Genomic DNA, 11,462 nt, shown 5'->3' with positions numbered 1-11,462 from the left:
GTGAAACCCAACCTCTTAGCCACAGAGAATGGCATCAGATTCACTGAAGCGCCAAGATCACATAAGCACCTCTCAAAAGACATAGGTCCAATGGAACAGGGTAGAGTGAATGATCCAGGATCTTTGAGCTTCTTGGGTACAACCTTCTTTTGGATGATTGCACTGCACTCAAGACTTAGTACAACCATGCCTTGAACTTCTTTTGATCTCTCCATCACTAAGTCCTTGAGGAATTTCTGGTAATGAGGAACAAGTGCGAATGCATCCAGCAATGGCATCCTCAAATCAATCTCCTTGACTTGTTTTTCGAACAAGGCCTTGTATTTCTCAGTAAGATGCTTGTTGAACCTCACTGAAAATGGTAGAGGAGGATTGTACGGTGGAGGGATGAACCTCGCAGGTCTGTCTTCAGAAACAACAGGCTCCTTAACCGCTTCATGTTCGGACTGCGTCACTGGTTCAACCGGGTCTTTGACTGCTTCGTCTGGGCTCTCCATCTGAGCGTCATCCTGATCAAAATCCTCCCCAGCTGATTCCGCACTATCCTCAGTGACGTCTGGAGCTCCTTGCCTGGGAGGCAATGTTTTCCCACTTCTCAGTGTAATGGGATTGGCGAACTCCTTGGGGTTCTGACCAGCTTTACCTGGGAATTGGTCGGGCTTTGGTGTAGAAGTAGAAGCGGATTGGCCTTCCATGTACCTTATCTTCGAATTCAGATCGTTGTATGAACATTCCATCATCTGACTAAGGTCAGCAAACTTCTTAGCAGTATCCATAGAACCGTTAGCTTGGCCCTGAAGAAGTTGTTGCATCATCTGTTTCATTTCTTGATCTGGGGCTGGAGTAGGCTGAACTGGTTGAGGGCGGAATCCTGGCGGTGGTCCTGAGGGAGCTTGGTAACCCTGGTGAAACTGTTGTTTTGGAGGGAATCCCGGATTGTAAGGCACAAAAGGTTTTTGTTGACCTTGCTGTTGTTGTTGAGGCGGGTACACCTGATCTTGTGGATTAGCAACATTGTTACTTCGGTAAGACAAATTGGGGTTCGTCTTGTAGGGGTTGTAACCTTTGTTGTATCCACCCTGATTCTGGACATAGCTGATCTCTTCACTCTGCTCACCCTCCCCATCAAGAATTTGGAAAGGGTCATCCTCAGATACGAAGTGGACGCTCCTCTGCTGGCTCAGCAAGATACGTTCAAGCTTCTCATTTACATTCGTGAGGTCCTTCTTATACTTCTCCTCAGACCCAGCATCGCCGCGAACTGTGCGGTCATAATCCTCATTGTAGTTGCCGTCAGACTGAGCGAGATTCTCCACCAGTTGCCAACCTTCATCTACGTCCTTGTTCAGGAAGTTACCGTTAGAGGCAGTGTCAAGCAGCATGCGTATTTTGGGAAGGACACCACGGTAGAGAGTACTCAATAATGACTCGTTGCTGAAACCATGGTGTGGACACTGGCTGTGGTAACCCTTGAAACACTCCCAGGCTTCACAGAATGATTCTGAGCTCTTCTGAGTAAAGCTGGAAATCTCATTCCTCAGACGTGTTGTTCTAGAATTGGAGAAAAACTTGGCCAAGAAGGCTTTCTTGCAGGCGTCCCAAGTGGTGATTGATCCCTTGGGAAGGTTTTTCTCCCATTGATGAGCTCTGTCTCCCAGGGAGAATGGGAAGAGGCGCAACTTGTAACCATCCTCACTCACGCCGTTGATCTTGGTGAGACTGCATAGACGGTCAAACTCGTCCAAATGGTCTAGCGGATCCTCCATAGGTAGCCCATGAAACTTGTTTCCCTGGATCATGGAGATCATACTGCCCTTGATTTCGAAGTTGTTCTTCTGCACGACGGGAGGGACGATTCCAGCACGCTGAGTATGAGTATTCGGTGCATCCCCAACACCAATGTTTCGTGGTCCCGGAGGTGGTCCATTCGGTTGTTCCATAGTGACGGGTGCGGGATGATCAGTGAGTTGATGAGCTTGTCATGGTCATTGCAACCGATTGATTTTGTCGATAACAGGAAGGAGATTCTGACGCCCTCTGGATCTGGTGTGCATGCAAGGTTGCGATCAACAGGTACCTGAGATGCAAAACAAACAAGCAGACAACCAAAACAAATCAGTACTCAGAACTATATGTGTAATAGAACTTAATCTTGCAAAACTTGAAATCTTAAATGTAGCAAAACGAATCCCAAATGGCAACGGCGCCAAATTGATACTAAGATTTTTGTGTCTCCTAGTAGGTCTCAATTAACCTTATGCGTTGTAATACTTAAGGTGTCAATCCAGTTGGGAAAGTTTACTATCACTCAAGATGCAATCAAGAAGTCACAAGTTATGCCAATTCAAAGAGTGTTTTTATGTAACAATCCTAGACTGATCAAAATGCAAAATGGAAATGAGTCACAGAACTAGAAACAAGAATGCATGACAAGAAGCAAAAATGAATAAAAACATAAATGAGTCTAAGCATGAACTAAAAAGCAGGAAACGAAACAATTCCAGGAATGTAATAAAAATCAGAAAGAAAGAAGTCCTAAGGATGGGAGTAATTGACGTCGGTGGAGTATCCTAGTCTACAGAGTGTTTAACATGCCACAAGCAATCTATCCCTAGACAATGAACATCACTTCTTAGCTAATCCAATCTTTTGACAAAAGCTACTCAAACTCAACCATTTCCAAACCTAGCTCTCGCTAGAGAAACATGATCAAGCATGGCATGAAAAACAAGTTCATTCACATCAACAAACATCCTAGACAACTAATCTCTTAGGCTAGGAACGTAAGTCTCTGGAACTAGTTGGTCAGACATTTCATCAAACACCTTTTGGGTGTGGAAATTTCTCAAACCTAGTCCCAATTGATCAGAGAAAAACTAGTATTTCTTAATCTAGTCCAGAAAGGAATCATACAATCAACGCTTAAACACTCTACATCCTAAGATCCTCCACCTAATCTATCCCATCCTCAAGAACTAACGCACTACTCAGATCCGAAAATCATCATCAACAATACAAACTCAGAAAACATTGAAACAAGCATTCTTAGATAAGTAAAAATGTGAAGAACAACTTTGTAGAAGGAATCAAATCAAAATACTGAATAAGTTCAAAGATCTCAGGATACAAAATCAGAGTACGTTTTTGGTGGCTAGGGAAACCTTACAAAAGAAAATGAGATAAAAACTAAGATGATGTCGCCAAGACTTAACAAAACGTATTTATAGTAAAGACATAAAATCCCTAAAACTTAAAACGACAAGATGAGGAGTCGGTTTGGGAATCTCCTGAAGCGTGTAAGATGGAACGTCTTCTTGACATCTGCGAATGAGTAATGGCTCGAGTGACTGATGGCGTTGGCTTGAGTGGAGTGATGGCGTTGGCTCGAGTGGAGTGACGTCAACTCGAACGGTATTCAACTCGAACGGCACGACTGCGCGACTCGATCGGCACGACTGCGCGACTCGATCGGCACGACTGCACGACTCGATTGGCACGACTGCGCGACTCAATCGGCACGACTCCGAAGTCTCCTAAATACCTGAAATAATCCAAAATGCACAATGTATGCGAAGATAATGCAAGAACTACCTAAATATGCAAAGTGTACAAAAGAGACTAGAAATTTATGCAAAACAATTAGTTATCCTTACTAAATGCATGACAAAAACATGTTTAGCAGAGACAAAATATAGACATATCAATCGGGTAGTGCATCGTGTATCCCATCGGGTTAGGCGTCAGATAGGCGTCTGAATGGCTTTTCCGTGATGCTTCTGGTCGGGTGACATCTCCCTCTGTTTGGGTTTCGTATGATGATGCTTGGTAGGGCTCTGGAGGTGGCAGTCCTCGAGTTCTTCCTAGTGGTCCGCTCCTCCCCATCCAAGTTGGTGCGTATGCCGAGTTAGGAGCAGAGGCACAGCTTGCCTTGTCTTGCAGCTCCTTGATCTGACCTCCCATAGTCTTCACCGAAGCGGTGAGATCCTTCACCTTTCTCACCAAATACTTGTTCATCCTCTTCAGCCATTCGATTCTCTTGTGGGCTTCCCTCACCCCAACTGGTTGCTTTTGAGAGCACACATACTCCTCAAAATCAAAATCTTCCGAGCTATCTCCTTGTCTTTGACCGGTTTCCTCTCTCTTCTCAGCTTCGGACTCCTCCTCCGGGTTGTACAACTCCTCCAAAGGTGGTGCAAAGTCGATGTTGTCTCCTAGCCGAACCATGGTGCATATTACAATGGATAGGATCATTTGGGTGGCTTCGGCGGTTGGGTGGACGAACTTGAAGAGCGTCATGTCGTTAGGCCTCTCATAGGCCAAAAATCTTGCTAACACGAGGTAGTCTACGTCCAGCCATCTCGGATTTTGTACCACTCCTTTCAAGGGCACATCGCATGCCACCAAGATCGGTGTGACCAATCCTCCAATGGAGATCTCTCTGCCTCCTTCTCTTCTCTTAACGGCCCATGACTTGACGTAGACGAACTGATCGAACAGCACAAACACCATGCTAGTATCCGCAACATCTCCAACTAACAGTGTACCATCCCTAGCATTGTCCAAAACTCCACAGAATGCAACATCGAGCAGCTGGAGCTCGTGGTCATTCACATTCTCAGTCTCCTTTCTAGCAAAAAGAGTGCATGCGACGGATTTGTGAAAATACCTCAAGACAGGACTCCTTATTTGAGCAGATTTGGAGCTTGTGGACTTGTAGGGGAGCTTGTCTCTTATTGTCAGCCATAGGGACCTCAATTCCTCCTTGCTAACCTCCATTCCTTCTCCATTACCAGCGTTGAAACCATACAGCTTCTCCACCTCCTTGAAAGTGAGCCGGTACTCCTTGTTTCTCACGGCAAAGGTGATGAACCTGATCCCCCCATCGGGTAGCAGCGTCAGGTGGTCCTCAAAGTAGTGCAGCTTCAAAGTGGAGAGAATCCTCCTCATAGGCTTCAAGGTGGGATCACATCATTTGGCCCAGGTGGCACATGGCAAATAAGAACTCAACATCTCTAGCAATCCTAAACTGCTTCATGGTCTCACGATGAGGGTATCGGGTACCAACGAAGCTCATCTTCCGGAAGACTTTGAAGAGTCTTGCCGGAGTCTCCACCTCCTTTTGCTTCCACCTCCTCGAGGCTCGACGTGTTCTCTCTCTCTCGGTTCTTCTCCTCTTCTTGTTGATCCTCTTCCTCAACTACTCTCTCAGCTACCTTCTCAGCCTTCTCTGAAGCCGGTCTCTTTCCTCTTGCAACCGCAGCTCTGCTCCTTTATCGAGAGGTTTGGATCTCCCCTTGCTCTTCTCCACCAGCATCAGAATAGACCTCCATGGGGTCGGTAAGGGTTCTTTCGGACGTAGACAGGTCCCTACGCCGAGGAGATCGGCAAACATTGTGGTCTACTCGATCGGTTGCTCGAGCACCGGATCGGGTGACGGATCGGGTTGAGCATCGGGTTGGGGAAGCAAAAACGTCCAGCCTGCAGTTGGGAATGCGGAACGTTTTCTCTCCCTTGGGACTCCGGTTGTAGCAGCGGCGGAGGTCGATCTTCTCCCCTTCCTTTGGTAGGTTTTCGCGTTTGACTCCATGTTTTAATCCTTGAGAAGAAAATGCTAAGCCTCGAGGTTAATAGGGTTAGTTCCCAAAGAAATCGAATGAGACTTGAGATCGAGAGAGAGTACAAACTATGGAAACTTAAAGCTTTAGGGTTGAGAGAATACTTATCGGTGATAATAAGGGAGAAGGGTTTCAAAACCCTTAAATAAGCTAGGGTTGGTGGTTGGGCTTCGCTGAGAGTGGGCTTGCTTGTGGAATTCGGACTCCACTCGCCACCCGAGCATGGACATGATCAGGCGTGTCGAGTACGGTGTCGGGTTGACCCTCGGGTTCCTCAATTTCTCTTTCTAACTTTTCCATTTTTTTTTTAAATTTGCAAAAAGAGAAAAATAAATAAAACAACTAAACTAGATTTAAAAGATACCTTTGGAACTTCCTCCCAAGTGAGCTTGTTTAAAGTCACTAAGCTTGACTCTTCATGCTCCTTAAGCATGGGTTCTTTCAGGGAGAGGTTCTGGATTCCTCTCCACTGTAGCTGGCTGGTTCAACTGATTCTCCAAGTTTTGTCCAGGTTCCAAGGCAAATGCGGTGTTGACTTCCTCAAGATGTTTGACTTTTCTCTGCTTTGTCTTAGTGGAAAAAGTTTGACCATCAATTGGTGGCCTCTTAATCCTCTTCTTCACATCAAACTCCCTCTTGAAGTGCTCACCATGCTCAATTCTGATCTTTCTTTGCTTCACCTCAATCACAGCGCCTATTGTTGCCAAGAATGGCCTTCCTAGAATTAGTGGATCGTCTAGTTCCTTGTCTATATCAAGGATCATGAAATCAGTAGGAACTTCCACCCTTCCATTCCTGAGTGGCAAGTCTTCTAGGATCCCGATAGGATGTCTGACTGTTCTATCAGCTAGAACCAAATACACACTAGTTGGTTTAAAACTGGTGAATCCCATCTTGTTGGCAACTGACAGTGGCATAATGCTAACTGAAGCACCAAGGTCGCACAAGCAATTCTTGAAAATTTGGAGTCCTATCGAGCATGGTAAAGTAAAGGAGCCAGGATCCTCTAATTTTTCTTCGATTTGCAGCTCAGGATCTAAGCACACTCCACTCCTGAGAATTTCAAACCCAATCTCCTTGACAGCCTCCTTAACCTCATTCTCCAGCCGAGCTGCCTCCTTGGCAGATTCCTCTCGAAGTTCGTGTGGTGGCAGAAGCTTCGGAGGTGGAGTTCTACGCTTGGCCATACGCTCTGCAAGCGCCTCCAGTTGGATGTCAAGTGCAGCATTGAACCTTTCCTCTAGTTCCCCTTCTGCTGCTACAGGTGGTTGAGCCTGACCTCTCGTTTCAACATCTACTCGATAAATCATCCGATCACCCTCATCGGCTAGGTCATCGGGTTCTGCTTCGGGTGATTCTTCGATTTGTTGTCCCCCAACCAGTGCTCGATCATCAACTCGATCAGTCTCCTTGGGTGAAGGCTCGGGTTCATACTCGGATATGTAGTATTTGGCCTCATTTATCATTGAGTGATCCCTATCCTCCCCACCTTGAACATCACTGTCCTCAGTGAGGTAATCCTCATAGTCATCATCAAGGAAGATGGCTTGGGCAGTGGCGTAATCCTTAGGGTTTTGAACTGCTTTTCATGGGAGTTGGTTGATCTTTGGGGCCAGTTGGTTGTTGTGGTGGCCTTCTAGGTTTCTAACCTTAGTATTGAGCGATTCGTACTTTGCGTTCAAATCATTGTATCATGAGTCGATCTTGTTGCTCATCTCTGCGAACCGTTTTGCGATGTCCATAGATGCTGAAGCCTGATTCTGAATCATTTGCTGAAGTAGGCCGTGTAACTCAGCTTCTTGTGATTGGTTTTGCAGACTTTGAGGTTGTTGGAATCCAGGTGATTGGTTGTAGTTGCCAGAGTACTGCTGCTTAGGTACATAGCCTTGATTGTACTGGACGAAAGGCTTCTGTTGTACCTGGTTCCCTTGAACTGCAAATGGGTAAGTTTGGTCCTGAGGATTGGCAACATTTGGGTTATGATAAGACAGATTCGGATTGGGCTTGTAGTTGTTGTACCCTTTGTTGTAACCTCCCTGATTGTTGATGTAGTGAACATCCTCTATCTGTACAGTCTCCCTATCTTGTTGTAAAAACTGCTCTTCCTCTGATATTGCATGAACATGCTGCTGCTGGTTGAGGAGCTTTTCGAGCTTGTCATTGAGGGCTTTCATGTCCCTCTTGTACTTGGCATCTTCGTCTCCCGTAGATCGCACAGAGCGATCATATTCCTCATTGTAATTGCCATCAGATTGAGCCCAGTTCTCCACTAGGTCCCAACCTTCATCAACATCCTTGTTGAGGAAGTTACCATTGCTTGCGGTGTCCAGCAACATCCGTATCTTGGGGACTACTCCTCTGTAAAGTGTACTCAGCAATGAAGCATTGCTGAAACCGTGATGAGGACATCTGGTAGTGTATCCCTTGAAACGTTCCCAAGCTTCACTGAACGTTTCATTGTTGTTCTGAACAAAGCTGGAAATGCCATTTCGCAGCCTTGCGGTTCTGGAGTTGGAGAAGAATTTGGCCAGGAATGCCTTCTTGCACGCTTCCCAAGTGGTGATGGATTCCTTGGGCAGTGATTTCTCCCAGATGTGTGCTTTGTCTCCCAAAGAGAATGGGAAAAGCCTGAGTTTGAATCCATCCTCACTAACTCCATTTATCTTTGTGAGGCTTCAGAGCCTATCAAATTCATCCAGATGATCCAATGGGTCCTCCATTGGCAATCTATGAAACTTATTACTCTGTATCATCTGGATGAGACTACTCTTGATCTCAAAATTGTTGTTCTGGACAGCAGGTGGCACAATGCCATTCCTTTGAGTGTGAGTAGATGGAGCATCTCCTGCTCCTATGTTGGTCCTTGCTTGAGGAGCTGGTGTACCGTTTTGATTGTTCATTGTCTCCTCAATGATTGCTGGTTGCGGTTGAACTTGTTGTTGTCTGAGTAGCCTTGGTCTGTCGATTTTATCAATGAAAGGACTCAGGTTCTGGCTACCTTTGGATCATGTTTGCATGCACAGGAAAGTAACCGAGTGTGTACACAAGGGTCTACTCGATCCAGGCGATCGAGTGACGGGTCGGGTTGTACCTGAGATTGAAAACAAACAAGAACGAAAGCAAACAAGTCAGACTCCGAACCAATATAAACAAAAGAACTTGATCTAGCAAGTGCTGAAATCCTAAACGTAGCAAAAATAAAATCAACCAAATGGCAACGGCGCCAAATTGATAGTAGGTTTTTCACCCAGGGTATCAATTCCATATGCAGTTATAGTACAAAGGGTTATCAATCCAAATGGTTGTTTATGCTAGCAGGAAGGATGCAATCAGAACAATGCAAGTCAAGCCAAGCAATTATGGGTTTTATCTAACAATCCTAAAATAATAAAAGAAAAGAGTATAAACGAAGAACCACACGACCTAAGCACTCAATGCAAGCATTCGAGTACAAGATCGGGTGGGGGTGATCGAGTAAGCAAATGAAATATGAACAACTCGAGGGGTTACTCGATGCATGGTATTGTGTACCTGATCGGGTAAGAGATCGAGTGATGAATGAAAATGCAAGCAATTAAAATACGAAATCTTCTAAGGATGGGGTAACCAAATCCTAAGTGTTCCTAACCAGTACATATGCCTTACATGCCTCAAGCAAATATTTCCTAGACAATGAATCTCTAAAATCTTGTTAAAACACTCTCGTGATAGAAACAATCAACCTTAATCACTCGCCTACCCAACTCTCGTTGGAGAAACATGACCAAGCAGGCATTAAGATCCGATTCATTATTGTCAGTAAACCCCTTACTCATCTAATCTCTTAGGCTAAGTGAGTAAACCTCTAGCATTGGTTGATTCAAGCATCTCATCTACACCTCTCGGTGGTAAAACACCTTAGATCTAATCTCACCCTCTCGGTTTGTTGACAGCATTAAGAACACCAATCTAGAAGGAAATGTATTGAACATATTCAATCAACTAAGACATCCTAACCGATCAAGAACACAAAATCATCTATCACATCCCTAGAAACTTTACTCACTACTCGAAAATCATAGCAAGAAACAAAACAACAAATATGAAGGAAAATTGCATTATATCAAACGATAAAGTAGAGGGATAAGAGTACAAGAAAGAAATCTAAAGAAAATGATTAAAGGTTATGAAATAGAATCCAAAACAAAAGGGAAAAGTGTTTGAGTCGCTCAGTTCTCTCACATAAGCTCTCGCTCTCTGGTTTGAGGGTCTGCGGCGTGCTCCTTTGCGAGGAAGAGGAGGAGGGGTTTATATATGGAAACCCCTTTGACCTAGCTTCCCAGTCCTGCCCGAGGGTCTACATGATGTGGTACACGAGGATGTGGTCGAGTTTGTCCTCGGGTAGATCCTCGGGTTGTTCTTCATGCTCTTGGATCCTCCTCGATCGTGTTGGGGTTCGAACTTTTTCTTCCAGCTTGATGGCTCCTTTGGGTACATGATCGGGTTTGTCCTTGTTTTTTCCCATTTGAGGCTCTTAAGCACCTGTTTTCATCCAAAATATGCAAATGCAAAAATGTAACACCCTAAATGGCCTAAAAGTGAATTCCTACAGTTAATGACCTAAAAATGCTAAGTTAAGGGTATGAACAATGCAAAATATGGAAAAAAGAGGATGCTAAAATCATGTTAATTAGAGAGTTATCACCAACCTAAACAAAAGACAAACCGAATAGTTTTGGAATCTGATTAAATCGGGGAATCTCGGGTAAGACCTGTCAAATGGGCTTGTGGACATCACTTAGCCAACCTCCCAAGCCGACCACTTACCTTCAAATACACAATAGGAAAATATACAAGAAAAGACCATAAAGGAAGATTTAGTCCTAGATTTAAAGTGGTTTTACTATCTTGTAGTCTATATATATTTCATATAAATAGGGAGGCTTTTCCCCTATGAGAGTCATTCAAAAATTAATACTAAAAACCCTATCTAAAGTTGTTCTTGAGAAGAGACCTAACTTGTTATTCAAGAGATTTCAATTCCTCTTTTGTTCTAGTTTTTAATCGAGTTTTTGAGAGAGATTGTTAACTGAATTTTCCTCCTTAAACAAATTCATTGTGAGAATCCATAATTTTACAATTGGCGTCGTCTTTGGGAACTCTTACACAAGAATTATATGTTTTTTTTCTCTCTACCACCAAAGCTAATACAAACCAGAAGATCAACGAATGTTCAATCATACATCCAAACCGTCTCCTTGCAAGGAGATTTCCCGGAAGCTTCCGACGAACTGGAAAAGAGTAAACTAAACCAGCTTTCTGTAGAACTAAATTTCGTTTCAATCAGAGTTTTCTGCTGAGAGATATCGCTGTTTCCCTAAAACATACTCTATCAATCAAAATACAAACTCACTCTACTCTTCGCGGCGGTATTGCCGCATAATGGAATAGATAGCATCTAGATGCATAAAGTGGTAGAGATGTTTGACAGAGATGGATGTGTCACTTGAAGCTTAGAGTTCCATGTGTCAGTCAAGCGAGGCCCACTCTGGCTCAGCCGCACCACCCGGGGTGCGAGCCACCAGTTAATCAGAATATTCTTGGTTGTAAATGGATCTTCAAAACCAAATTACATTCTAATGGTACTCTTGATCACTCTCTGTCGGGCGGGGAGGGCCGTTTGGAGTATAGCCAAGTGGTGTGGCATCGAGCTGGCAAAGATAACCTAACCTCTATCCATAAGAAGAAAGAAGAATCTCGATCTAATTGGAAATTTCCCGTCACCTTTCTTTTTTACTTGGCTGGTTCCTGTTTGATCCGTCTGTTTTTTAACAGTCAGTCTTGAGATCTATTTCCCGGCCGAGTTCA

The 11,462-nt window shown here is 44.3% G+C and overlaps 2 non-coding genes across 2 annotated transcripts; both read left to right on the top strand.

Moving 5' to 3' along the window:
- Positions 1–1,437: 1,437 nt before the first annotated feature.
- On the top strand, positions 1,438–1,544 carry LOC147925556 (small nucleolar RNA R71). Its single transcript, XR_015585528.1, has one exon. It is a non-coding gene; the product is annotated as a small nucleolar RNA R71 (small nucleolar RNA).
- Positions 1,545–8,006: 6,462 nt separating this feature from the next.
- LOC147925555 (small nucleolar RNA R71) lies at positions 8,007–8,113 on the top strand. Its single transcript, XR_015585523.1, has one exon. It is a non-coding gene; the product is annotated as a small nucleolar RNA R71 (small nucleolar RNA).
- Positions 8,114–11,462: the final 3,349 nt, after the last annotated feature.

This window comes from Camelina sativa, chromosome 16 (genome assembly GCF_030686135.1).
Source record: "Camelina sativa cultivar CO46 ecotype springtype chromosome 16, ASM3068613v1".
Lineage (NCBI taxonomy): Eukaryota > Viridiplantae > Streptophyta > Magnoliopsida > Brassicales > Brassicaceae > Camelina > Camelina sativa.
The sequence above is the reverse complement of the archived record's forward strand: the minus strand, read 5'-3'. Positions and strand labels throughout refer to the sequence as shown.